At 41.6% G+C, this 27,977-nt stretch overlaps 1 protein-coding gene and 1 pseudogene across 1 annotated transcript in view; both read left to right on the top strand.

Annotated features, from left to right (window-relative positions):
* LOC131685555 (glycerol kinase) overlaps nucleotides 1-27,977 on the top strand; it is a 515,121-nt gene that overhangs the window by 252,109 nt on the left and 235,035 nt on the right. The window lies entirely within an intron of this gene.
* LOC131681018 (queuosine 5'-phosphate N-glycosylase/hydrolase-like) lies at nucleotides 208-27,977 on the top strand (annotated as a pseudogene).

The following is a 27,977-nucleotide window of genomic DNA, read 5'->3' as shown; positions in this document are numbered from 1 at the left end:
ATTTCAACGTGCTTCATTCGCTTATGCTTGCGTGGTTCCACCTTTACTGAAATACAGGGTTGGTTGTCCTCGTACACGTTTACTGGCTCCTTCACAGCTGAACTGAGCAGGTTCACGATCCATACAACTTCGCAGCTAGCCTGACACAAGGTCATCAACTCTGCCTTCGTGATCGACAAAGCCACAGACGACTGATTTTGGTCGCCCATGTCACGACTGATCCTAACAACTTCACAACAAATCCAGAAACCGAGCGCCTGTCATTGGGATCATTTCCCAAATCCGCGTCCACGAAAAACCTCCAACATCTGTAAGTAGGGGCTTGCCCACTACTCGGGTTCTTGTTTGCCCGGCGAACCCTTCTTTTCAAGGCGGCCTAGGTGCCTCTACAGAATTTCGGATTTTCGTAACAACAAAAAAACAAAAGTAAACAAACAAAATAAATTACTAAATTTACCGATTTTATTGTCCTCAAACTCTCCACTTCACTGCTGCTGCTGGTGGCTCACTGCTGCGGGCGGAAAGGCGGGCGGTTTCCTCCGACCGGCCGGGACAACAACGGCCGCGTTCTCCTTTGGTCGTTGGCTGCTCCGGCAGCGGTCCTTGGCGTTTAGCTAGGGAGGTGAGCTTGGCTCCTTTGTTGGAACCTCCCTAGCGACGTTGGCGACGAATCGCCGGATCGTCTACTCGCCGTAAACGATCCCGGAAGTTACCGCAGTAAACTTCCCAGGGGGAACCTTTGTCCGCCCTGCTTCGCTCTCCTTGACGTTTAGCTGTGAAGGAGAGCTAGGCTCGTTCGGCTGATCCTTCACAGCGAGAGCGGAAAGGCGTCTTCTGGGTCCTTTATGGTTAATCGGGGAAGCGAGTGGCTCCTTAACGATTAGCTTCCCAAATCGGCGACCCGACACCAGACTTTTTCCGAATGCCCGGACCACACACCGACACACTGACGGATTTCACTTCTCGTCACACGCGCGCACTGAACTTTATAACGGTGGCGGGAAACTGTCCCGAAAAAAGAACAAATTTGGGACGTCTGTTCCTGGCTGTGGTCCGTCACTTTCTCTAACTCGATGGCCGCCTTCCGCACTCCACTATCACAAATCGCCAACCGCCTTGTCGCACAGCTGTCAACGATGAGCAGCATAACCAGTACACACGAATTTTTGCAAGAGGAGAGCGGTAGCCTACCTAAGCCCTATGTTACTAATTCACAAACATAAAACAAAAATTATCTAACCTATCTGTACGAATAGAACCGTTCACAAACGCGAAAATGAACAAAAATTTACAACTAAATGTGAACGGTACCGAACAGCGGTGAGCATAATTTTACGTAAACAATACACTCTACGGAGTGTATACGCAAAAAAGGGTATATTTCCACCGTGCTAAATTGTTACCCTGACGGGTTACAATCTCGCCCACACCGGGTGGAAAAAAATTGGCAACAATTTTTTTTCTAAACTAACACCTAACACCGATACAATAATAATGAACGAAATGAATAAATAAATAAATAAACAAAGAAAAACTAACTACACCTAATTATTTCTTCCGCAATTTATCAAAATTCATCAAAAAATTAATCGACCGGATGTACTCATTGGTGAAAAGTTTGCCTGTGTTTTGCCTGATAATACTGACAGCATACGCGAAACGAGAGGCTATCAGCCATCGTCATTATTCGGTTATGGGTTGAACCCTAAATCCAATCCGAATACAAAATCGGAAACAACCGATATTCCCAAAATTCTGCAAGTGGCATTGACAATTTTCAATGTTTCAACTTGCAGGGGAACGGTTGTCGGCATTATATTGTTTTTTTTTTCATCGACTGTCCAGAAATGTCTTTCGTGTCCTCACGGTACCAGTACTATACGCTTGTGCTGGGGTTTCTATCCAAATACATTCATACAATTTCATTCATTCATCCTCAATCACTGGCCTGCTCGATCATTCACATTCCGATAAGCACTTCGAATTAACCCCAAAACAACTTTATCTAATCATTCACTCGAACATTCATTCACTCTGTTCGATTCCACACTCATACATTCACACATACAATACCGCTTAACACGTCATCGTTTCTCCCACTCGCAGACATTCCGGACAAAATGTTTGTTTATTCGTCCCTTTTCGCCTCAAAACGCTTCGTATATGGCAAAAGAAACGTTTGAGAGGGACCAAAGAATGTCTTTCGCATAATTTAAACAGATCAAAATGATTCCCGCTGGAATCAAACGAACCACCCCAGGTTTAACCACAAACCCAAAATTATGCGAAATGAAATTTTATTCGATTCGAAATCGAAGACGCGAGGCGCTTTTTACCCCATTCGCTCTTCCACTCACACTACTCTGATCCAAATCGGGCTACACCTGCATGATGCAGAGCATTGATGCGAACATCGGGGAAAGTGTCAAATCGATGATCCATTCGATATGATGAATGAATCATCAAAATCGTAAATAAATACAAAACAGTTCGCGAAATCGGTTAGCAAACTGTGTTTATTCGCGGTTTTTTTTTCGTTTACGGTCGGCTCCGGAGTAGTAGTCGCGCAGGAAACCCATTTCCGCGAGTGTTGTGTCCCTGTTGGAAAAGGGAGTAGTGATTTTCTTGTGAGATTGTGCTCCAAACAAGGAGATTTTATATAATTTAGTGCACCCGTAGGTGCGAGTGTTCCCCACAGAAAGGGGTTTTTGAAAAATTTTATGTTGAATGAATGTGTATGCATCCGGCGGTGAAAAGACGGTACGATAGGTTCGTTTTGTTTCTTCCAAACACTGGTACTGGTTTGGTAAGAAAGGCAAAGCAAAGCAAATTAGTGGATAATTTGGTTACCTCACTGCGCGAGTGGGGCGCAAAAGAATTTTTTTGTATTTGTTTGCCGAACACGACAGGTAGTGTATTTAGATGCGTCCGGTGCCCGGGAGAACGGCACGGTATAAGATTAGTGTTTTTTTAATGTAGAATACATTTAAGGTTTCAATATAGGGGTCCCGTTTCAAAATATCGGCTGCGGTGCCGCGTCAGATTTTGAACGTTAATAACTTTTATCATACTTAACAGAATGATTTGATTTTTAGGCCAATTTGTTGCAAATATGTTCCTCTATGCTGTATTAAAATTTGAAGTATGTATAACATGTACTAATAACAAAAAAAATGTGTTTTGAAAAATCTTTCGAAAACGACTCGGAAAAGTGAAAATTTTCAGCCCATCCCGCACAGAGCCGTCGTTATGGTAGACCAACCGAACAATAAAATAATGAAAAGTTTATATATAGGTCCACTACATGTTTGTTCGTATGGTTATTCGCATTGGGTTGCTTGACGAGAGCACTTGGTGGGGGAAAGACGGCATATTCCTTTGGTTAGGCCATTAGAAGCCGGACGGAAAGGAAAGGCTCATGCACGGCACGAGAACGAGCGAGAAAGCGATAGTAGTGCATATTAGCGCGATTCTGTCGGTCGGTTTTTCTCATCATTCATATTCGTTCAAGCACTAGCAAGCAGCCAGTCCAGCGAAGGAAAGCAGTTGGCAATAGCGACGGACGGAAAAAGTGCCCCAGCTACTGGTGACTCATTGGAACTGTCGCCCTGCAAGAATTTCGCCCCAACTAAAGGGCAACAGAGTAGGCTATCGTTCCAGCGTCTGGGTCGTGAGATTGTGCAGGACTGCAAAGTCGAGCTACGCTTACAAAGCTCAGTCGTAATGATGCCCCGAGAAGACAACGATGCCTGCTTGGTCGGTTTGTTCGAGAATGCAAAATAGTGCTTTCTAGCTCACCGTGTCCGCGGGGAGTGCGTCTGAATTATGCTCCCGCAATAAAACAATAAACGGTTCTTTACAGGACCAATTAATTGTGTTCTAATAAGAGTTAAACTGAAATTTACATTTTATGGTGCATAACAAATAATTTTCAGAAAGCAATATAAGCAATACGATGTGTGGAAAGAAAGAAAGAGAATTTAAATTATCCTCTCTCGCTCGTTTTCGTGCACTGCTTTTCTATTCCTTTCTGCTGCTACTACCATCATAACTAAAACGAATGTGCGTGTTCACCCACCATCCTATGGCCAGTGTTGCCACAATTGCATGTTGCTATTACACTTTGAATTATTTTATCGATTCTCTCTAGTGTTGATAAAATATAGAACGTGCAAAGTACACTAGTCGCATGCTTTTATTCGAACTTTTTGGCAGCCTCCGTTGATTAACTGCATAAATCGATTTGTTTGTGCAGCTCCTTGCTAGTAGCAAACTAAATAGCCTTTATCAGCGCTAACAAATAACACGAAAGAATTTAAATTTGTGAAAATCTTTTCCTTCCTTCTTTTCAAATCTGCAACATTCTTTGAAAATATTGTTTGAATGTTGCTATTGAAAAACTGAACATGCAAGTTTGCTAGCACTGGCCACTAGATTGAAGGCGATGGAAAGACAGAATATTCGTTTTGGTTATGCTAGTATTGGTAGCCGAACGGAAAGGAAAGGCGCAGGAATGGCACAAAAACGAGCGATAGTAGTGCTTTCTCGTGTGTTCATATATGAATATTGGTCGTTCGGTTTTTCTCATCATTCGTATTCGTTCAAGCACTAGCAAGCAGCCAGTCCAGCGAAGGAAAGCAGTTGGCAATAGCGACGGACGGAAAAAGTGCCCCAGCTACTGGTGACTCATCGGAACTGTCGCCCTGCAAGAATTTCGCCCCAACTAAAGGGCAACAGAGTAGGCTATCGTTCCAGCGTCTGGGTCGTGAGATTGTGCAGGACTGCAAAGTTGAGCTACGCTTACAAAGCTCAGTCGTAATGATGCCCCGAGAAGACAACGATGCCTACTTGGTCGGTTTGTTCGAGAATGCAAAATAGTGCTTTCTAGCTCACCGTGTCCGCGGGGAGTGCGTCTGAATTATGCTCCCGCAATAAAACAATAAACGGTTCTTTACAGGACCAATTAATTGTGTTCTAATAAGAGTTAAACTGAAATTTACATTTTATGGTGTATAACAATTTTCAGCAAGTAGGTTAGAAATACGATGTGTGGAAAGAAAGAAAGAGAATTTAAATTATCCTCTCTCGCTCGTTTTCGTGCACTGCTTTTCCATTCCTTTCTGCTGCTACTACCATCATAACTAAAACGAATGTGCGTGTTCACCCACCATCTCATGACCAGTGTTGCCACAATTGCATGTCGCTATTACAATTTGAATTATTTTATTGATCCTCTCTAGTATTGATAAAATGTAGAACGTGCAAAGTACACTAGTCGCATGCTTTTATTCGAACTTGGCAGCCTCCGTTGATTAACTGCATAAATCGATTTGTTTGTGCAGCTCCTTGCTAGTAGCAAACTAAATAGCCTTTATCAGCGCTAACAAATAACACGAAAGAATTTAAATTTGTGAAAATCTTTTCCTTCCTTCTTTTCAAATCTGCAACATTCTTTGAAAATATTGTTTGAATGTTGTTATTGAAAAACTGAACATGCAAGTTTGCTAGCACTGGCCACTAGATTGAAGGCGATGGAAAGACAGAATATTCGTTTTGGTTATGCTAGTATTGGTAGCCGAACGGAAAGGAAAGGCGCAGGAATGGCACAAAAACGAGCGATGGTAGTGCTTTCTCGTGTGTTCATATATGAATATTGGTCGTTCGGTTTTTCTCATCATTCGTATTCGTTCAAGCACTAGCAAGCAGCCAGTCCAGCGAAGGAAAGCAGTTGGCAATAGCGACGGACGGAAAAAGTGCCCCAGCTACTGGTGACTCATCGGAACTGTCGCCCTGCAAGAATTTCGCCCCAACTAAAGGGCAACAGAGTAGGCTATCGTTCCAGCGTCTGGGTCGTGAGATTGTGCAGGACTGCAAAGTTGAGCTACGCTTACAAAGCTCAGTCGTAATGATGCCCCGAGAAGACAACGATGCCTACTTGGTCGGTTTGTTCGAGAATGCAAAATAGTGCTTTCTAGCTCACCGTGTCCGCGGGGAGTGCGTCTGAATTATGCTCCCGCAATAAAACAATAAACGGTTCTTTACAGGACCAATTAATTGTGTTCTAATAAGAGTTAAACTGAAATTTACATTTTATGGTGTATAACAATTTTCAGCAAGTAGGTTAGAAATACGATATGTGGATAGAAAGAGAATTTAAATTATCCTCTCGCTCGTTTTCGCGCACTGCTTTTCCATTCCTTTCTGCTGCTAATACATCATAACTAAAACGAATGTGCGTGTTCACCCACCATCCTATGGCCAGTGTTGCCACAATTGCATGTTGCTATTACACTTTGAATTATTTTATCGATTCTCTCTAGTGTTGATAAAATATAGAACGTGCAAAGTACACTAGTCGCTTGCTTTTATTCGAACTTTTTGGCAGCCTCCTTTGATTAACTGCATAAATCATTAGATTTAAATTAACATCTCGAAGTGAAGTCACGATGCTCCGGTTATGTCACAGACATTACCCACCCATCTTTTTTTTTAGTTTAGAAGAGCGATAGTAGTTCGTATTCGACTACTATCGCTCTCTCGCTTGCTCGTTTTCGGGCCATTTGTCTTTTCATTCTTTTCTGCTACTAATACTAGCATAATCAAAACGAATGTGCGTCTTCCCACCATCCATTTAGTGAGCAGTGTTGCCAAACGCATTTTCAGTTTTTCATCAATAACATTTCAACAATATTTTCAAAGAATGCTGTAGATTCGAAAAAAAGAAAAATAGTTGGTGATGGAAAAGAATTCCCAATTAGAATTTTTAACCATAATTATAACGAATCATTTGAAAATGTCACATGCAAACGTAATTTCGTTGCATATCATTAGATTTGGATTAACGTCACAAGTGTAGTTACGACACTCCGGTTATGTCGCAGACATTACCCACCCATCTTTTAATGTAGAATATTTAATCTAGAAATCAGAATGTTCCAATGGTCGTTTCAGGCGACTTCAACATAGATGTTTCAAAACAAGAGAATTTGAAATTTGTGCATTTTATGAATGAATGTCTCAAGCTTCGTTTGATCTCTGATCCATCACAAGCAACTACACTTGCAGGCACATGCATTGATCTTGTATTTGTCAAAAACGGCAATGCAGAAACCCGACGATATATTTCGTACTTTTCATATCACAGACCAATACTTTCTTTAATTGATCCAGTGGTTTAATTTCAAATGTAAACAACGCTTGAAAAATTATAACCGGTTGACGACCTACACCTACACCAATCATGTCAGAATCGCCTCCTGGACAACAGCTAAGCCCGGAAATAGTAAGAAGTTAGAAGCATCCAACGAGAATCGAAGCCAGCGCATCTCCCCCACCAAGGCCAACAACGCCAACAAAAACGGTCCTTTTCAGGACTACCATCATTTTTGTAAAGAATAATTTGAAATATTCCTCGCCCAAATCACCTTTTGTCCGAAAATTCCAATGAATATCAACATATTTGAAGAACGTGTTCCTTATGTATTCTACATCTCTCCGGTTATGTCGCAGACATTACCCACCCATCTTTTTTTAATAGAGCATTCCACCCTACCGTAGTCGTCATCGGGGCCGGAGCATATATTTCGTGCGAGTGTTTGTTTACCACACTGCGAGAGTGTGGCTCTGAAAAATTGCAAGAAGGTGTTGAAGAACCTTCTCGCGGCAGAGTTGGTCTTCCACAATAAAAATAGAGAAGACGGAGAAATGTTTGTTTTTTTTTATTCGGACCAAAGTCCGTGTTGTTGCCGTCGGGAACTGACGGCTGCTTTTGGAAAACTCCCAAGTGAGTAATCCATATAAAAGCATACCGTCAGTCCACAGACGGCACGGAAAAGTTTTTATGCTGGTTTAAGGAGATTTGCTGGCCAAACTCCGAGATTTTTACCTGCTAAATCCTCCAGCTCGTAGGAGGATACACCTTTTTTTGAGACAATTTTTGCCGGTAAGTATTGTGGTCCAAGTTTAGCATTGTAAGACTCGAGTGCATTCGACAACTTCATGTTTCGACGGTATACCATTTGTCCCGTTTCAAAAGGTTTGGAGAACTTTCGATGACGCAAGTTGTACTGATGTCGAATGCCCTCGCTTGCCTTTGCCAAATTTTTGACCACAATCTCCCGGATTTTGTCTATCTGTTGGTGTCTTGTTTCTAGGTCACCCTCACCGGAAATCCTGCTGAAGTCATCGGCAGATGCCATTTCACACCCGTGTATAATGAAATGTGGACTAAACCCAGTGGAGGAATGAACGGTAGTATTTAGGATGCGCTCCACATCGGTGATGTGGACATCCCAGTTGCGCTGCTCGGTTCGAGCATATGCCCGGATTGCGGTGTTTATCGAGCGATTTGTTCGCTCCACTGGGTTAGCCTGCGAATGATAGCAGGAGTTCAGCCAATGTTTGACGTTGGTTTCTTTTATGAATTGACTGAACTCCTTCGAGGTGAAAGTGGAGGCATTGTCGCTTAGCAGAATTTCCGGGCTGCCATGGCGATTGAACCACTGTTCGCGCAGTATCGTACATAGTGACGTACTAGCGATTTTGCGAACGGGGGTTAACATGACGTACTTGCTGAAGACGTCGAGGACGACAAGCAAGTGTTGATTGCCACGTTTGCTTTTTGGAAGAGGACCAATATAGTCCACAGAAACCATTCGCCATGGTGCATTAGTCGCACGCGACTTACCCATTTCGGGCTGGACTGGGACGAAAGGAGCTTTGATTTCCTTGCACGTCCCACATTCTCGAATAAACTTTCGTACTTCAGATCCCATACGAGGCCAGTAATATCGTAACTGCACTTCGTGGATCGTTTTATCGTATCCCACGTGAAGCAAATTTTCGTGGGTACGTTGAATCAAATCTTGATGGAACTCGGGTGCTGGGACGAGTTTCCAACTGAACCGCGAGTCGCACGGAACAACTTTCGAGTTTACATACTTGAAAAGTTGATCATTTTCTACTTTGAAGTCGGCATAGTCGTCAGGATTTTGGATAACTTTGGACTTCATGGAACAGTACCAGTCTGAGGTGGACAAAGCGGAAACGGCTGCTACGTCCCGGGATAACGCATCTGGAACGACATTGTCCTTGCCTTTCCGGTGCTCAATAGACATGTCGTAGAGTTGCAATTCTAAACTCCAACCACTCAAACGTGAACTGGTTTTCCATTTAGTCTTCAGTATCCATGTAATCGCTGACGAATCAGTGACCAGTCGAAAATGATAACCTTCCAAGTAACCTCGAAAGTGTTCAACCGCCATTATCACCGCCAGACCTTCCTTTTCAGTTGCATGATAGTTCCTTTGGGGAGTGGTCAGTTTGTGCGAAAAGTAAGCAACTACTTTCTCACCCTCGGGATACTCCTGCACCAGAACAGCAGCGACTGCTACGTCACTAGCGTCTGTTTGAAGAATGAATTCTTTGGAGAAGTCTGGTGGGACTAAAACTGGAGGAGTGACTAGAAGTTCCTTAATTTTAAGGAACGCGAGTTCTGCCTCGGAGTTCCAAACTAAGCTCTTGGTTTTCGTTTTGAGCAGATCGGTCAAGGGAGCAGTGACCTCACTGAACCGATCAATGAAACGGCGGTAATAACCGCACATCCCGAGGAAACGACGAAGTTTCGTCACGGTAACCGGTCTCTCGTAGTCGAGAATCGGCTGAATTTTGTCAGGATTGACCTTGAGTCCGTCCCGATTCAACAAATAACCAAGAAACTTTAGTTCGGGGACTCCAAAACGGGATTTTTCCAAATTGATGGTTAGATTGGCTCTTGCTAGACAATCGGCCACTGCTTTGAGCAACTGTATGTGATGCTCGAACGTTTCGCTTACCACGATGATGTCATCTAGGTAGACGAAAACGTAAGGTTCCCATTTACCTCGTCCTAGAACCTGGTCCATCAGTCGCGCCAGAGTAGCGGGGCTGTTGACGAGACCAAATGGTAGACGGGTAAATTGGAACATACCCCTGCCGGGAACACTGAAAGCGGTATATTTGCGACTATCCTTAGCCAGGGGTACCTGGAGAAAGGCCTCCTTCAAGTCTATGGTAGACAGGTACTTCGCCTTGGGTAAGCCGCCCAATATTCGCCCAGGGTGGGGCAGAGGGTATGCATCCCGTACAGTACGCTCATTGAGAGGCCTAGCGTCTAGACAAAGGCGGATTGAGTCGTCTGGTTTCGTGACCGCCACAATATTAAGCGACCAATCCGAATCAGACTCCTCGATAATTCCCATAGACCGCCATCGGTCAACCTCTTCCCAGACCTTTGACAGCTTCTTTGGGCTCATGTGATAAGGATATCGGCAAACGGGTGCCGCACCTTGGAATTCATCTTTGATGACAATCCTGTGCTCTGTGAATGAGGTTGGGCTTAGCTTTCCGTGCTCTACTGCCTGGAAACACTTCTTTACTTCTTCTACGCGCGCTAACTGTTCCGAAGTGAGTATCGACTCACGCGGTACTTCATCTTCTTCGTCGTCTTCCGATTCCTGACCTGAGTTCAACAGAGCACAGTTTTGTATCTCAGGAGAAATCCCAAAGGCGCGCCAAAAGTCCATACCTAGAATGGAGTTGACGGTCAGATGCTCTACTACAAGAGTGCATAGGACCTTTGTCAAATTTTGAAAAGTATACGGGAGATACGCTTGTCCAATGATTGGTAAGGATTGACCATTGGCAGAACGTAGTTCGAATGGTCGTTCCAACCTTTTCAAGGGACTTTTCGAAAACTTTCGGTATAGCTTTTTAGTCATAATCGTGGCGTTACTACCACTGTCGAGCAAGGCTTTGAAGGATTTGCCGTACACTGCGACAATTGCAAATGGACGGTTGTCGAACGGGTCGTCAAGGACGATGGTTTCGACAGACAACGAATTATCATAGTCCTCATCACAAGCCGGTCGAAAACTGTCGTAAATCTGGGGATGGATGGTTAGTTGTTCTTTGGAGCGCTGCTTTACTGCCAACTGCGACTTCAGTTGGTTCTGATCCCGTTTTTTAGGCAGTAAGGGCAACGAGAAACATCAAAACCTTTAAACGCACACACGATGCAGAAGACCCGCTTTGGTTTCCGACATCCCTCATGTTCGTGTCCTTTGTCTCCACAATTGTAGCAGACGCCGAGCACGGGAGGACGATGCTTTTCCACCAAATACTCCAGACACATCATAGGTTTCTGCGGTGGTTCGATCGGTTTTTGATTGCTTCCCTCGAGATTCTTGCCATCCTGATTCCCTTGCTGTTTCTTTTTCTGGTTGTCAGGAGGCTTGTTTGAATCAAGACCTGCCGGTTTGGCATTCTTGCTCCAAAAGGTTTTGGATTTTGCGTTGCCGTTATTCTGTCCACCTCTCTTTTGGTTTTGATTGTTTTGTTTTTGTTTGTTTTGTGGTGGATTATCAGAATAAGCAGCAACTTCCCGAGAAGAACCGAAAACTTTCTGATAAATCGGCGTCTTGGAGGCGTCGATCGATTTACCAAGACTCATCAATTCTGAGAGCGTGTTCACTGGCCTGAGGATAAGCATTTGTTTATAGTCGGCTTTCAGGTTCCGCTTGAGCACGTCGAGTTTTTCGCTCGGTGCCATTGGAACCGACATAGCACGAAATATTTTCTCCATTTCCAGGAAATATTCCTGGAAAGATTCGTTACGCATCTGCCGGCGCTGGAGAGCCTTCATTTTGAGCGTAGCATCAAGTTCAGGATGAACAAAATTTACCTTGAGCTCGCAAACAAGATGGTTCCAGTTAAACAAGCGGTTTTGCGCACGCATAGCCTGATACCAGGTCAAAGCAGTGCCAGTGAACAAATGCATCGCAGAATTGAAATGTTCGTCTTCGCACATTTGCTCACACGCAGCGTAACTCGCTACGGTGTCCAAGAATTCATTTAGTCCCGTTCCTTCATCAGTTCCAGCATACTTCCGAATTTTCCAGTCAGCGACGCGTTGCGGGTTACGCGAGTAATTCCTTGGGGCTGCCATCAATCCGTTTCCCGCGTTGGTAGATATTGAAAAGTTCGGATAGGATGGTCCCGTCCGCTGTTCGGTCCATTCAGGAACGTGAGGCTGGTTCTGAGTTTGGTACGGGGCTGTGAATCCGGTATTCTGTTTCGGTTTCTCGATTGGAAGTGATGGACCTATATTTTGTTGACCCGAGAATCCTCCCTTCAACACAAATTGATCGGGACTGGGCGCCAGTGTTGGGCGAGGAATCTCTGGTGTATCAAGTGAATCGGGTACGTCCATCAAACGCAAATCTTCCAGATCGGTCTGCAGATCCTTCTCGGAAGCACTTTCCTTCTGATGTACTAGTGCCCGAAGTTCACTGACGGATTCACGAAGTGAGACAACTTCTTGAACCGTCTTTCTTAAAACTGACGAAATGGTTGTCAGTGAAGCAATCCCACCAATTAGCGTTTCAGTAGCTTTTGAAAAAGCATCAGACCCCTGAGACGCTAGGGCTCTATTATCGTCGGATTGCTGTCGCAATTGTCGAATCTCGTCCCTCATCTCGCACAAGACACGCAACAGGTCGTCCCCTACGAGCTGTTTAGAAAGAGATCCTTGGTTATCGGAAGGATTGGATCCCTGTGGAATTGCAGGTACGTCTGTACTCAGCAAATCTCCCAAAATCTCTCCATCCTCCCCTTCTTGGTTGTCGGGAGGAAGTGCTGCCTGTTCGTCATTAAAATGACTGGCATAAACTGCTAGAACTTCCTCCAGCAACCCCGAAATTTCCTGGTTGACCTCCCCTGCCGCATAATTTCGGATAACTTGGAGCCTAGACCCCAAATGAAGCAACCGTGTTCGGTAAATCTCCTTGTTTGGGCACCGGTACTGGAGATCTTCCTTGATTGTTAGTAATTTACCAAGGCAGATCTCCTTTTCTTCACCCACGTCACCCCGGAAATTGCGAACTAATTCCCTCCGAGACGACCGCTCATGCGACAAAATTCCCCGAAGACGCCGCTGCCGCTGTACACCCGAAAGATCCGAATCAGGAGAGATAAAAATGCTTCGAGATAGCAACTCAAAATCCAGCTCATCGAAATGTAAATGATCGACGCGCATGAACACACACGCTTGGTTGAATTTCTCCAACGCCATCATAACTTGCGCTATATTGGAAGAAATCACCAAGACACAAAGCATATAAGTACTGATACGGTAAAATTTCTGATTTTTCGCCCACTAACGATTCCCTTAAAATTTCAGGAAATCAAGCTGCTCCAAAAATGTCTCAAACCGGATTGAGAACTCAAGGCGATTGGCCACCGCAACCGAATAAATGACAACAACCTTCAAACTACTCGTCCGGCAGACCAAACACAAACAACGCAATCCACAAATTCGGACAAAAAAGGAAAATGCAAAAATCAAAGAAAAACAATACCAAAAATGTAAAAAAATAAATAATACGACCGCGGAACAATATTGCGGAAGAAACCTCACCGACTGTTCTACGAAAATCCTCGATTTAGTAGAAGCACCCCACACTCCGGAAGAAAAAAATATTTTCCAAAATAGGAAAATATTTTTTTCAGTGTGCCCCACGTTGGGCGCCAAATGTAAGTAGGGGCTTGCCCACTACTCGGGTTCTTGTTTGCCCGGCGAACCCTTCTTTTCAGGGCGGCCTAGGTGCCTCTACAGAATTTCGGATTTTCGTAACAACAAAAAAACAAAAGTAAACAAACAAAATAAATTACTAAATTTACCGATTTTATTGTCCTCAAACTCTCCACTTCACTGCTGCTGCTGGTGGCTCACTGCTGCGGGCGGAAAGGCGGGCGGTTTCCTCCGACCGGCCGGGACAACAACGGCCGCGTTCTCCTTTGGTCGTTGGCTGCTCCGGCAGCGGTCCTTGGCGTTTAGCTAGGGAGGTGAGCTTGGCTCCTTTGTTGGAACCTCCCTAGCGACGTTGGCGACGAATCGCCGGATCGTCTACTCGCCGTAAACGATCCCGGAAGTTACCGCAGTAAACTTCCCAGGGGGAACCTTTGTCCGCCCTGCTTCGCTCTCCTTGACGTTTAGCTGTGAAGGAGAGCTAGGCTCGTTCGGCTGATCCTTCACAGCGAGAGCGGAAAGGCGTCTTCTGGGTCCTTTATGGTTAATCGGGGAAGCGAGTGGCTCCTTAACGATTAGCTTTCCAAATCGGCGACCCGACACCAGACTTTTTCCGAATGCCCGGACCACACACCGACACACTGACGGATTTCACTTCTCGTCACACGCGCGCACTGAACTTTATAACGGTGGCGGGAAACTGTCCCGAAAAAAGAACAAATTTGGGACGTCTGTTCCTGGCTGTGGTCCGTCACTTTCTCTAACTCGATGGCCGCCTTCCGCACTCCACTATCACAAACCGCCAACCGCCTTGTCGCACAGCTGTCAACGATGAGCAGCATAACCAGTACACACGAATTTTTGCAAGAGGAGAGCGGTAGCCTACCTAAGCCCTATGTTACTAATTCACAAACATAAAACAAAAATTATCTAACCTATCTGTACGAATAGAACCGTTCACAAACGCGAAAATGAACAAAAATTTACAACTAAATGTGAACGGTACCGAACAGCGGTGAGCATAATTTTACGTAAACAATACACTCTACGGAGTGTATACGCAAAAAAGGGTATATTTCCACCCAGTGCTAAATTGTTACCCTGACGGGTTACACATCTCTGCTGATTCTTTACGATAGAACAGCAGCTTATAGTCCATGGTGCCCTTTAGATATCTCAATACACGCTTGAGATGCATCCAATGCTCGTCAGTAGCTTCACACTGAAATCCAGCGAAGTAGTTCACCGCTGCGCAAATGTCTGGTCTCGAGGTTACCGTTAGATACATTAGGCACCCTATAAGTTCACGCTATGGCTTATCGGTAGCTCGATCCTTGTTGCCCTTCATTAGCTTCAGGTGTGGTTCCATTGGTATGGGTGATGGTTTGCACTCAATCATTCCGAACCGTTCGAGACCGTTCTGGATGTACGCCTTTTAATCGATCGCTTCACATGAACGAATAAAGTGCACGGTAAACTCTGTTTACTTGTTTAAAAAGGGCATTACCCGCTAGGTATTTTAATTATTAGAAGCAATTGAACCAACCTGCAGTGGTTGTAGTAATTCGATCCCACATAAATATTAGTCAGTTGATTATTTTTACAAATTCTACAAGACGATTTCACGCGTGTTTTTTGAAAAGAGCCAATAAGCATACTGTCAAAATTCACTTTGAAGGGAAATTCCGGAAAAACCATTAATCGCAGATTATAAGTCATAGCAGTAGACGACAGAGAAAACTTTTCTCTTTCATAAAATGTTAACATCCATTCTCGGCGAGTTACGGTTTGTCCGGAATTTGCGCTCAAAGTGAATTTTGACAGCATGCTTATTGGCCGTTTACAAAAAACACGCGAGATTTCGACAACGTGTTTACTAACCTTGTTTGAATTGAAACCATCGTATTTTGTCAACGCATTCAAATAGCCACGACGCGATCGACGCCTATTAACGAGGGCAGCAAAAGCATAGTATTATTGAGTTCACCGCTTCACGGTTACTGGACCATCATTTGTGAAGCGTTAGTATGGAATCTAGTAATCTTAGGTTGATCTTTGCTAAACTGGCGATTGAAATGTTTCATTCTCTTGAATGAACTTGAACTGATAGAATTCAAATATACCATTGATTGAGACTTGTGTTATGGCTTTTTCAAGTAAAATTAAGGACGCTTACCCAAATCATCGAAATTAAGCATATATCCTTTAAAATAAGGATCGCCCAAATCTCGACAAACATATGATTACGGACTAAAAGCCAACTGTCAAATTCCACTTTTAATGGAAATTCCGGACAAACCGTTACTAGCTGAACACAGTTCACAACAGTTTATGAAAGAGAAAACTTTTCTCTTTCGTTTACTACCAACATCTGTGATTGGCATGTAACGGTTTGTCCGGAATTTCCATTCAAAGTGGATTATGACAGTTGGCTTTTAGGCCGTAATCATATGTTTGTCGAGAAATGTTGCATTTCAGATAGATTGAAGGAAAATAGCCCTCAATTTACCAACAAATTGAAGGGCAAGTAGCGCATCCGAGTTAGCAGATCTCCCCCCGTTAGCCAGTAAATTACGTTTTTGACTGGATAATTACGTCGGAGACAGTGACTCTAAACAATTTTTTTCGTCAAAGATGCTGATAACTGCAAAAATGTGATAGTTGAAAAGAAAGAATGTAAAGGGAATGTTAAAAAACGAATGGGGAAGCGACTGAGGACTGTGAAAAAGGAGAAAAACAACCTTGAAAGAGAAAAGTAACCGGAATGATGATTCACAAACTGACAGTTTACTTTGGATTGCAAATACGTCGTAATTCGATCGGAAAAAAAGCAACTAAATGATATTTCGTCAGACACTAGAATTTTATCTCAATCTTTAATATTATTTCGAAAATAAATATCAAATCACTAAATCAGTATTCGAAGGATGATTCTCGCAGTTTTCAAATATCGGTCAAATACATAATAATCTTTTGCCAGGTAGCCGCCTTTCATTAAACAAGAATTTCAACGTACAGGCAGAATATCCAGCTGTCGCACTCACACACTCGCTACGCACTACGATTTTTGCCTACCTCTCATTCACAGCACACGCCTAATACGTAAATCGTTTCGGTCTTACCAACACATCCGAAGAACCACCAATTCTCTCTACCTACCTATGCGGCTGCCTTTAAATTAACGGCCATCGCTGTACATAAGCATCATACCTGACAGATCCATCAGCTGGAGAGGATCGTACCGGCATATTAGAGGTTAGTTTCCAACCAGCGCTATTCTATCCGGTCATCCGCGCTTGGTCCACAACTTGGCGGCTGCTGCATATAGCGCATCGTTTCGTTTCGGTAAGCAACATCGGAATTTGTTTGAAAAAGTGAAATTGTCTAAATTTAGTTTATCTTTTTCAGTTGGACAAACAAAACAAATGGGGAATTAAAAAAAGAAGCAGCAGAATAAGCTTTATTGATTTAGTGCAGCTATGTGCGTTCTAAATTGTCGGAAGGCTGTGGTGTTATTACAAATGGCGGTATTTGGCTATGAATTACAGTAGTGCAAAGCTGGAACATTTCGTAAGTTCAACAATACTAAATAGTTGCATAGTTGAACAAATACTATGTGAACGATAAAAGTTCGTTTTCGGAATGAAAACGAACAAGCCATTACAGTGATAAAAGTGCACAAATCATACAAAAAAGAGAATCAATATCATTTGAAGGTTCCGTGAATTTTCACCAATCGTGAACTTCCTACAAATTCAAAGTGAACGTGAGTGTTTTTCATTTCATATTATTTAATTCTAAAACCATGCTTTATTCAGTAAGAAAATGAATATCGGAGTTTTAGTTCGAATTCGATGGTATGAAACCGCAACTGAAAAACTGGTTCGACCACCTTATGGTAAGTGCGCTTTTCATTTCTTGGGAATTCTTTTCTCTAATTTATATTTTTATCGCAGACTTGCTGCTGCGTTGGATAGTGCTGAATATTGCCGGGAAATCGAAAATCTTTGGCCGTGGTGGTGTGGAAACATCAAAACTGTTCCGAGTTGCAACGAGAAGGGAAGATTTTTTCACGGAACATTAACATTCGGCGTACTACATTGAAGCATCGTATCAAACAAGTAATTTACTTTTAAGGAACTAGAAATAGGTCAGTTTTAGAGTATCTAAATAGGGCATCGCGGAAAACGACAGATAAAATTAGTTTTAAAATCATCTATTTCGGTATGAGAGGAAACAGTTCCATTCATATTTAGATTTGAAGCTTTTCGGCGTTAGGATATCATAGATTTTGCACATTTGTGTCGTCATGAAAATGCTAATTAATTTCTCCCCACGAACAACATCAATTTAAAGTCTATTCAAAATTTCATAACCCCGAACGTACACGGAGATTTTGTATTCAATCCAGCAACTGGAAGCTTGCCTTTTATTGATGGCACTCCTCCTTATCTAGTGAGGAAATGAGGACATCTTTCTCATGAAATATATTTTTTATGTTTTTATCTATTTGTAATTTGCAATCCCTGCTGCGTTCTTGCTACAATAGGATGCTCATTTTCAAATATGGAGCTTGTTAATATTTTGTATCCTATTAACAAAAGCTTCTTTTACAGGTGCCAAATAGTAATCAGTAAAACGCTGGTTAGATCTATCTCGTTTCAAAATTTTAACTCGGTACGGATCGTCGTGTTTGCTATTATATGCGTACCAACGTCTTTTCATCAGCCATAACTCCAAAATGGTGGAGTTTTCATTTTTGTCATTACTCATATTCGACAGTTCTTTTTCTACGGGTCTTGAAGGCAGCTTTAGGTACACATTTCTTAAATAAAAGAAAACTACACAATAATAACCAACACCCGTAATTTCTATTGAAATGTTAAGATTTCCGAGATTTAACAACAAATAAGCGAATAATTAGTAATTCAGAACTACGTAAATATTATTATTTTTTGAATATTTGTTTATTTTGCCAAAAAGTATTATCTTGTCTAGAAGCGTTCGCAAAGCAAATATCGTTCAGAATTCATATTCAGCTCTAAGCTAAAAATATTGCTGTGAATTTAAGCAATGATACCGACAACTGTAATTCTTATTAAAATGCTGCAATTACAGAAAAACTCCCTCGTCGCCACTGTTGTATCTGACGTTTAATCGATTGTTCACGAAACTTCAAAACTTCTTCCACTGTGTTGAAGGCCGAAGGAGCACCCTTATTTGTGCGTTTAAATTTTCTCTTTGATTTGTTTTAATGAATCGTCTAATTTTAGAAATGTTGATTCATTTGTGTTACAAGGCGGTTGGGTTACCTTTGTGCCTTTATCCGCGAACTGTTTATATTTTCTGTGATCTGAGCTGATCAAACTTAAGACAGTAAATTATTTTGCTTAGTGGAACTAGTGGATTCTATTAGAAATGTGTTCGCCCATCTAGTACCCAATTCTTCTGATACCGACAACTGCAATTTTATTTTCAGTCCTAGAGTTACAGAAAAACTCCCTTGTCGCCACTTTTATATCTGACTTTAAAACTCGCGAAACCGAAAAAAAAGTCCTTCTTCTACGTCATATTGGCAAAAAATAATGCCTAAACCTTCGCATTCCTTTCGGTGGTAGCAGCTCAGAATTTCAAATTTTATTATCCTTAACTAGTTCTTCCTCTCGCTTGGGAAGCTATTTCATGGACTTCAATTGAATTCTATATGCTCTCGGATTGTGATTCCGAAGGTCAACATGGTACTTCAAGTTCGAAATTTACACCGACTTATTTGCTGCAATATTCGACTATAAATAAAAAAGTTTCTAACGATTAATATTGTTAGTTTCGAAATCTTAATTGATTTTTTAAAATGTAAACAAGGTGCGCATTAGTTACCCACGCTGAAAATGCAAAAAAAAAACAAAGGCGCAAATTCAACATATCGATTTTGAACTGCAATCGGTTTACTTAAAACCATCCCCTTTATACGAAAAATTTATTTATTCTCTCTCACGCTTTTAGCATTTGATTCTGCATTCTTGCGCGTTAAAGAAAATAGAATGTGAAAAAGATTACTAATATAACAACGTTGTGTTCCTACGTGTATTTCTCCTTTTTTCTTCTCGACGGAAAATCTAGTGCACTCTCCCGGCGAATAGCTGAACTTTGCCTGCAATTTCGCTTACGACCTACTGAAAACTTAAGCGCGATTTAATGAGTTTTTCACGTTTTTCAAAACGTCCCAGCACACGAAAAGGCGAGTAGGCGGATTTACATTATTGCCCTTGAAACTTCGAGCCCGGCTACCCGTCGTAGCATCCCATTTGCTCGGTAAATAGTGTGGGATGTTCAAAATCGAGTTCAAGATTCAGTGGAATTACCCCCTAAGAACGATTTGTTTCAAAATCCAACGTTTGGCAACATCCGAATAAGGATTTTGAAACAATATTCTGCGCTTCTCAATGGGTAAAGACGCGGAATCTGAGCGTAAAGGTTCGCCATCTTAATCGATTGCTTGGATTTCAGAGTCTTTTTGTGAAATATTCCGCAGGTTTCATTTAGACAAAAAACACTAGAAATTGCAGTCAACACGAATCCAATCGAACATGTGCCTATCTTTATAGCGCTGGACGTGTTGCCATGCAATGTCGAGGAATACGATGCCAAAACTGCTGTTTCTCTTTCCAGAGTTTTTCTAGTTTAATATACCTTCTGGGTCGGCAGATGGATCCGTAATTATATAATTCTATCTACTTTTAGGCGGCTACTTTTTCTTCATTCGTTTCTAGCGTAATTTGATTTGCTTTGTTTGAAGAAAATCGCTTGCTCAACTGACAGCTAACAGCTGTAATTTCTATCAAAAACTGAGAATATTCCTAAAAGTTCCCTCGTCGCCACTTTTTATATCTGACTTTGTAGCATATATCAATGTGAATTCGAGAGTTTTTAAAAACAAAATAAAATTAACGAGTAAATAATCTTTATTCTGGTTTCCTCAAGTTACAGAAAAAGAATGAAATCTTAAGAGCTATCACTTTTACTTATCACCTAACACTTCTTACATTCTATACTCCGATAAGGTGCAGGTACCGTCGTCGTCTGATTCTATCCGATCACGTCTCGGATAGAAGGGACCTATGTAAACATCGTACTGGAAGGCGGTGTGCAATGGTGACCGTCGTCGTCGGGGCGGTGCGCTCGATAATTGTACCTCATCCTGTCGGGTCGCAAACTCACCTCGTCTGAACGTTTTACGACTGTCATCCGGTGTTGAGGTATGCTGATCCTTACGTTGCTAATTGGTGGACGCCGGTGCCGATGCGATACGATGTTGGTAACTGACGTGTTGCAGAACTTCGCACTTCTTCCTTAAATTGATTTTTTTTTCTAAATTGTTAAGTATTTTTGTTTGTAACCTTTCTTTCGCCCGGAGGACAAACTAGCAGAGCATAAGGCGGAAGTACGCACTTGAGCTGGCAACGGTTTCCTGGTGGGTTTGCCTAAATGGAGGAATGAAATATTTGGATTATAATGATACTTTTCTGTTAATTTTTTTTGTCCGCATCCTTATTTTTGCGTTTAAATTTTCTCTTGGATTTGTCTTAATGAATCGTCTCTTCACAGAAGCGATGGTCCAGTTGTGTACTGAGGCTCTGATTGGGCTATCTTTGTTCTTTTGTTCTCGCACTGTTTATATTTTCTGTGATTTGAGCTTATCTAACTTAAAAGAAAGTATATTATTTTGCTTATGGCCGATTTCTTCATTTCATTTTGTCTTTCTAGTTTTAGTGTTCCACTTTGATCGAGCTAAGGGTCGCTAGGCTTACTGCCTTTCGGACCCTGGTCTTTGGAGCGTAGCCTCTAGTGCTTTGTTATTGCACGGTACACTGCGTGCAGGGCTATTATCACTATCATGGTTATCGCGACGACTGCTAGTATTTGTAGTACCGAACTTGAGTTTTTCGCGGATTCTTTCAGTTCGATTTGTCCGTTCACAAAGGATTTTTCTTGGCTCTGGAATTGCTATTGACCATTGTTGGGTTTTTCGCGGGCACTTCTATCACTTAAAATTGTGAGTAAACTGAGCGCACATTTCTAACATAGTTTAGATACCGAAAACTGTAATTTTATATTCAAACCGAATCGCTATCAGGAAATAATAGTGTGCACGCTTACCTGATTCCTGCTGACGTCGGTGTCCTCTCTGGTTCCGACCGCGGAGATACGTTTGTTCCGCGGCCGCCTCGAAAGCCAGCAGCTTCTGTTTTCTCATCCGGTTCACTGCGTAGAAGACCGAAGGAGCAGTCTTATTTGTGCGTTTAAATTTTCTCTTTAATTTGACTTAATAAATCGTCTACTTTCAGAAACGATGGTCCGGTTGTGCATCGAGCCACTGAATGGGTTATCTTAGTGCCTCTTTCTGAGATCTGAGCTGATCCAACCTAAGACAGTCAATTATTTTGCTTAGCGGAACTCATGCTTCTATCAGAACTGTGTTTGCCTTTCTAGTACCCAATACATCCCCTTGTAGCTCCAAGCGTGGCATTGATAAAGTTTTGATATGTAAATTCTTCAGATCGCCATCATTCATTCTACAATTCACTTCTGGTTCGCTGGTTTGACGTCGAGTGAACGTCAAACACTGATACCGACAACTGCAATTTTATTTTCAACCCCATTCGCTAATACGAAATAATAGTGTGCACGCTTACCTGATTCTTGCTGTCGTCGGTGTCATCTCTGGTTCCGAACGCGGAGATCCGCTGGTTTCGTGATTCCGATGAAGGCCGACGACTTCTGTTGTTTTTTCATAAGGCGCATACGAAGGAAATGTGTATTGGAAGCCAGAACTTTTGCTTTTTGCTGCAACACACCCGGGACGCACGCGGCTGCCTCGCGAGCGTTGGCTTCTTGTTTTCTCTTGTAACTTCACGCTTTTTTTCCTTTTCTTTTATTGCTTCCGCTTTTTGACACTGTCATTTGACGTTTATCAGATGAGTGCAATCGTTCGCCCTCTGGTCGTCAATCCCGCGCTTACACACTAATCACCGATTAATCAACGTTAAGCCAACTAATATTTAACTTAACTGTAATACCAATATTTCCTCTTGTAGTTCGCGGCGTGGGATTGATAAAATTTTGATTGGTGCATTCCTCAGGTCGCCATCAGCATTCTCATACTACAATTCACTTTTGGTTCGCTGGTTTGACATCAAATAAACATCAAACACTGATACCAACAACTGCAATTTTATTGTCAACCCTAGAGTTACAGAAAAACTCCCTCGTCGCCACTGTAATGTTTGACTTTAAAACTCGCGAGATCGAACAAAAAGTCCTTCTTTTATGCTGTGGCTGGTCGGGCTACGTTGACTAGTGGATTAACTGAAGTTGGATTACCTTCGGAAGTGACGTTGTGTATCGCTACATATATAATCTTTCACAACCGTAAATGGTGATGATGTTTGCTTGCACCAGAGTTCGAGATCGTGCACTTTTATGTATCCGTCAATCACTTCCTTCCACACTTTTCTTTATGCTCTCTCGAGATTGCACACTCTTATTTATCCGTACAATCACTTCTTTCCAGTGACACTCCCAATTCCCTAAGGAATGAGTGTGGATCACTAGTTAATTATAATGTTCGTTTTCAATCTAAGCTCCGAGGCTCAAATCAAAAGATTATCACAACGAACGTTGAGAACTATCAAAACTGAAGAACTCTCGTCAGATTTGAAGAAGTTTTCGGATAAGTGATAAGGCCGCACTGTTTCCAAAGACTACTCTGGCTTTATTCAAAAATATTTACAGAAGTTATCTTAAATCTACGTGTTGTTGCCGCGATTCATATACCGCGGCGAAAATCCTATTCGATTCCTTATCCCTTTTAGTCCTGGCGTTTTGCTCTATTTGCAGGTTTTATAGCTTATATTTCCACTGGCCCTGAACGGGTCTCTCTGCTGCCTGCCTATGAGCGTGCCGATTATTCTATCTCTACATTGTATAGCTCTTGAAATTATATTTCCTGAGATTATTGTCCTATATCTCCTATTGGAAGCTTTTTAATTGTATCCTCTAGTTTTTTTAGTGTTTCAATTTCTCTTTTTATAGCTTCCATAAATATTTTTTTTGTAAAATTATATTGTTTTCTGGTTCATTTACATTTTTGTTCTGGATGATTCATCTTTCTCTGGATGATTCCTCTCCGATACTAGCTGTACTGGATAATTCGAACTCTCATGCCGCTGCTCGTGATTGCTTTCGCTTCCGAAAACTGATTTTTTCTTCTTTTAATGTTTGTCGGTGCCAGAGTTTTCAATGGTAGAATTAAGAATAGAGAAAATGGCAGCACTGATTTCAATCATCCTTTATTATTTCGTTACTGTATTCAACTGTCTTGTTCCTTGGAAATTAAAATTCGTAGAATTTTGCACAACAGATCAATCTCGCAACGACCGATGTCATACTTCATTGTTTCTTTGATAATTTGTTTAACATCCTTTTGATCCTCATCTGCGACTGACTTGAAGTGTTCTTAAGGTTTGTTTCTTTGCAGCAAGTTGAGCGAATTTACGGTGTAAACCGAAACCTGACTGCAATTATTAGCGAAAAGCAAACTTTCGGATAAGCGAGTGACACGAATTACCTTTCCAGAGCGATTTATTCTACCTTAAACTAAACATTGTTGTGAAATTAAGCGATGATTCTAACAACTGTAATTCTTACTATTATACTGGAATTATAGACAAACTCCCTCGTCGCCACTGTTGTATCTGACTTTTAAATCGATTATTCACAAAACTTGGAATTTTCTTTCACTGCGTTGAAGATCGAAGGAGCACTCTTATTTGTGCGTTTAAATTTTCTCTTTGATTTGCCTTAATGAATCGTCTTGTCTTGGCAATAGTGCTTGTTAAATGTTGAATCAAATGATTCATAGTTCAAAAGTCACTTGGTTTAAAATCGAACTTCACTTTGGTCAGACACTCTTCGTTACTGGAATTATTTTGTAACCAATAGAACTAGTCATTTCTTCTCGCCGCAATTATTTTGTAACCAATAGTTCTCACAAGCTCTGCATTAAATAAATTCATGAGATGTCTGTGAATAATTCTCCTCCATCCGTGAAATTGTTGCATCAGCTACTTAGGTCCAGGCGGCGCTGGGGGCGCTAAGCAGAACGAACGGGCGCATTTTTTCGCGTCTTGCTTCACATACTTCAATGGCAAAGTTGCGATGACAAATTTCTATTCAAAATCACACTTTTCTCGCGATATTTCAACCTACTAACACGTAACTTAACAGGAAAAACTACCTACTAAACGATAGACTTTATTTTCCTGTTGATTATATTGTACATCACTCTTGTTCCAGAAATGAATAGCTCTTGTTCCTCTCTGGAGCCACCACTGTAATTTTTGATCTAGGCGAAGTATAAATACTAACAGTTAATTGTCAAAAGATTCGGTATCGTTAACCAGCATCGGATATTTGCCAACTCGTCTTGTTTTAATGGTCTTGTATTACGAGCAACACTGATATGGTAATCACAGCAGCTCGTTTGCATTATTTCATTGGAATTAAAAATGTTGATTTGTTCTACATGAAAAAGCGAAATTAGCAAAGTGGATATTTGATTAAATTCAGTGGACATTTTCAATATACCTACCTCTACAGAGTGCATCTTCGAATTTTATTTCTCTCTATACGAAGCACATATTTTGCTTTTTCGATTTATAACTTTTTTTTACCTCATTTGAAGCATAATATGCAGCTTGTAATTAAATCAAAACAAACACCAATCAATATCCTGACGAGCTGCATCCTTAGAAATAACGACAGGAGCTTCTTGCATCAGCCGAGCAGTTGCTGTCATGACGCAGTATACCAATCTTTCTCAGTAAATGTAACCTGATTCTATTTCGATAATCACATATCTCTATTCCTCGATAATGCTCATTTGTCTAAATAATGGACTCGTTTCATATCGCTGTTTGACAAACAAAAGTTTTTGCACGTCACTTTAATTTGTTCTGCTCGCTGGTTTCTTCTCTTTCTTCGGACTCCAAAGTCCTAAACCATCTTCACCTTCTTCGGAATGGACGGTACGGACGATTTATCTGATCACGCTGAACAGTTTAGTCATAGTACTTCACTTTCGAACAAAATTCTTCATGCGCGATACCCCGAGATTGTGTCAAAAGAACTCAACTTTTGGTAGTTTTTCGTATCCGTGTGGTAAACTGTGTTTAATCAAATATTTGAAGAGCCAGTACACAGTAGAGCACTCTAGTTAGATTGCGGCCAAGACGCGTTTGACGTATCTCAACGAGCAGAAATCTGACGTATTTCTATTGACAATACGTCAAATTTCATGTTCGTTTGGATATTTCATGGACTCTTGGCCACACTCTAACCCAGTTAAACTCATTCCGGAACCGGTTCGGATTTCTGAATGGAGTCATTATGGATTCCAAATCAAATGCAACAACCGATTCCGACTCAGAATCGGTTGTTGCATTTGATTTGGAATCCATACTGACTCAATTCAGGATTCCGAATCAAATTCCGAATGGTTTGACCGGGAACTAGAGTGCTCTTGTACACAGCAGTCCAAATTTATGTTACGAAAGATGTCAAATATTTGACGTTATGACAAGCTGCGTGCTGGTATAGCTTTACGACCTACCCTCTAAGAACGGTTGGTTTCAAAATCGTCCAATGACGGACGTTCGTTGGACCAATTTGGACAACGTCCAAATAACCGTTCAACGAACGTCCATCGTTGGACCCGTGTTGAACGATTTTGAAACAAATTTTTGGACGTCTCAGTGGGTACTGACAACTCTAGGACAACATTTCAGAAGGGCGTTACTCCAATTTGATGCAATCGAGAAAATCAACTTTGAAAATTTTATAAATACTTTCAATTCCTAGTTTTTTCGGCTGTAACTGGAAACCTAAGTTTAAAGCCAAAATAAACATAATAAGTGAATGCATCATTGTAAGCATTCATATCCTTGAAAAAGTTTGTTTCGGATTCTAAAATGGGTAAAATGTGCAATACGACTGTTTCAGATGTTTGTTCATTATGCGGCCCTTCTTTACCGACTTTTGAAAACCGGTTATGCTGCTAAGGCCTGTGACAGCAGCCCTTTATGGAGAAGCAATAGGTTTGTTCCAGTACCAGGAGAAACTGGAAGTACTCCGGAGCAAACAGGGAGAAAATCGTTCCTGTACAATCTTCTTCTCTTATTTCTTCTTCTGGTGGCAAACCGGAGTGAAAAGGAGCAAGAATTTTTTGCTCCGGAGCAACAGGGAGTAACTTCCATGTACTGGAACAAACTTAATTTTTCTTACGGCTCTATGATAAGACTTGTTTTGTTTCTGGACTGCTGCTACGGTTTTCCAGTTTAATAAATTTGTAAAGCATCTGGTGAATTTATTGTGAATAACGCCGCTTTTTTAAGGGTTGACGAAACTATAATTGAGAATTTGGTGACAGAGGTTAGTGATGATCAGCGGTAAATATCGTCGGAGTTGATAAATTTTGCATTATAGGTTATAAATGGCATTCGAACGAAGATAATTGACGTGAATAAGTAGTCCCAGCATGAATACCACCAAAAACCAACAGATTTACAAGCAGTAAACTGGATATTTCTGATTGATACCCGAAATTTTTGCTTCTGGACACCCAGCGATGCCACAAAGTGAAAGGTCGAAGGTCAAATCGGTTACTTCTCTTCGTGCGGCAGTTGATCGTGATGTCAAAGAAATCGATATTTACCAATCCTACGTACTGTTCAAAAATAACGTTAGAAGAACTTGGACACATACTCTGATCGGATGATTGTAACACAAAGGCTTCATTTTTGCAAGAAAGGGTGCAATGCCTTCGCGAAGTTTGAAAAGTTTTACGATGAAATATTTGAAAACTACGTCAAAGTTTGTTCGAATTTCGTCGTCGACCTTTTAAAGTTAGTCGTAGAAGAATTATCTTGTTTCCTATATGAGACTACATATAATGGTCAACGCATATTGATCTATGAAAGAGCCCAGATCTGGATCGGAGATTTATTGGAACGTTTGCGAGGGGCAGGTCTCGGACCCTTCCACAATATCGATCGCGTTGCGATGTTTGTCGACTACCGAGTTCCTCAGGTGTTAGTTCACTTCAATCCATTAAATACACGGACAAAGTTTTGTAAACGCTGAAGACGGATGAAATTCTACCGAATGTTTGTCCTGAAATGGAAATTATAGGAGCTTCAATCTACATTGTGGAACGCCTTAAAGAGTTGGTGCTGGACGAGCAAACTATATTTCGGTTGAACACGTGAATGTGGTTTTGTTAGATCACTTTCTGTGAGATTACAGGCGTAAACATGCTATTGAGTTGGAGTAGATTCCCTTCAAGTGTAATATATAA

This window comes from Topomyia yanbarensis, chromosome 2, assembly GCF_030247195.1.
Source record: "Topomyia yanbarensis strain Yona2022 chromosome 2, ASM3024719v1, whole genome shotgun sequence".
Taxonomy (NCBI): Eukaryota; Metazoa; Arthropoda; class Insecta; order Diptera; family Culicidae; genus Topomyia; species Topomyia yanbarensis.
Note: the sequence above shows the minus strand (reverse complement) of the source record. Positions and strands in the feature narration are given on the sequence as shown.